The sequence below is a fragment of the Dioscorea cayenensis genome, chromosome 7 (assembly GCF_009730915.1).
Source record: "Dioscorea cayenensis subsp. rotundata cultivar TDr96_F1 chromosome 7, TDr96_F1_v2_PseudoChromosome.rev07_lg8_w22 25.fasta, whole genome shotgun sequence".
Taxonomy (NCBI): Eukaryota; Viridiplantae; Streptophyta; class Magnoliopsida; order Dioscoreales; family Dioscoreaceae; genus Dioscorea; species Dioscorea cayenensis.
Window position 1 is genome coordinate 18,708,836 of NC_052477.1, and position 1,793 is coordinate 18,710,628.

General features: G+C 30.5%; 1 non-coding gene across 1 annotated transcript; it reads right to left on the minus strand.

Annotated features, from left to right (window-relative positions):
• LOC120266287 lies at nucleotides 1-198 on the minus strand. Its single transcript, XR_005538127.1, has one exon. It is a non-coding gene; the product is annotated as a U2 spliceosomal RNA (small nuclear RNA).
• Between the last annotated feature and the right edge of the window lie 1,595 nt (nucleotides 199-1,793).

Sequence of the window (1,793 nt, forward strand, 5' to 3'; positions counted from 1 at the left end):
AGGGGGTGCGCCGGGCCCAAGCAGTAGTGCAACGCAAGGGCGACGCGCGAGGACCCCACTAGCAAGCTAGTGTGTGTGGGCCCTCCCCAACAAGAAATTAATTTAATATTATAGTGGACCGATGACCCACGTATCAGATATTAAACTGATAAGAACAGATACTACACTTGATCTTAGCCAAAAGGCCGAGAAAGGTATGAGGTTGACAAGAAACATTCATACCCTATTTATAGGCCTTCGTACAAGATTGGCTGTCTCCATAGCCGATGTGGGGCTATATTATTATCCTTGGTGTTCTTTTTATTTTATTTTAATTTATTTAATAAAAATTTACTGCAATTATTTGAGAGGAAATTGAGAGAAGGGAAGCAAATTCCCGATTTTTCACTTGTCATATCTTTTGAATTTTGAAAATAAAAAATATTTTCTTTATCTCAAATTTTTAGAATAAAAATTTTTTTAGAGATAACTTCAAGATGGTTTTTTTTTTTGACAATGTGGTTACACATTTTATTACTAGAACCTTAATTATGCATTAGGAATATGATATTTTGATCGCTAGGCTATTGCCTTGATGGCTTTCTTTTTATTCCTTAATTTTTTTAAATTTTTATTTTTAATTTTCTTTCTTTACCTTCTCCTTTAAAACTATTTTTTAAATGAGACATAATTAATCTACCAATTCTTGGGTATATTCTTTTAAAAACAACCATTTCAAATTATGAAAAATCCAATAATTATATTTCCTTTAGATGTCATAAAGCAATAAACCAAAAGATGTCATAAAGCAATAAACCAAAAGATGAACTAGTAAAGGTTCATATAAAAAATTTCAAATTATAAGTTCTCAGTTCACTGAACTCTTTAGAGAAAGTTTTTTTTTTAAAAAAAAATACTGTTAATGAGTAAATAGTATCTCTAAAGTTAAAATATTCACAAAAAATCCCCATGACTTTGAGTATTTCCAAAGTGTCCCTCTTTTTTCTGACATGTTACTTTTCAGACCTTCCTGCCATTAAGGTTATTGATGTTGACATAAAGGTAACTGATATTAATAGGGTTGGCTCTAAGTTTTTAAGTGAAAACAACAAATTTTAAGCTGAAACCCATAATTTTAAGTGGAAAAGTCAAATTTTAAACGCAAATGTGCTATATGTTAAGTTAAAACTTATATGGTTAAACAGAAATACGCAATGTTTAATGGAAACTATATATTTTAAACGGAAAGTACATGTTTTAAGATAGAATAAACTGACGGAGTGAGCTACATTAATTGAAAAGTAAACTGTCAAAAAAAAAGAGGAGTTGTCTGGTAAATTCAAATGTCAAATGGTTTGCCTGGGATGTTTTGAAACTTTCAAGGAGTTATAATTCATTTTCCCAAAAAAAATACTTAAAAAAAAAAAATAAGAAGAAGACAATGACACCATAAACAGCTCTTTTACCAAAAAAAAAAAAATCCAAACACAATAGCAAACCCACATTCATTCACACAACAAATTCACTCAAATAGTTGTGTTTTGACAATCAGAACCTGGAATTTGATAAACGTGAAACATGAAGATATCAGACACATTTGCAAAGAGTAAGAGAGAGAGAGAGAGAGAGAGAGAGAGAGAGAGAGAGAGAGAAACCTTTTTAATGCTTTCTTTGAACTATGTTTCTTATTATGCTGGCATCAAAGTCAAATTTTACAATTGAAGGAAAGAAAAGTATAAAACTTGCGGGCAAGACTTGGCAAAGCGATCATTTAATAAATAAGGAAATCATAAAGCTAGTATATTGGATGCATT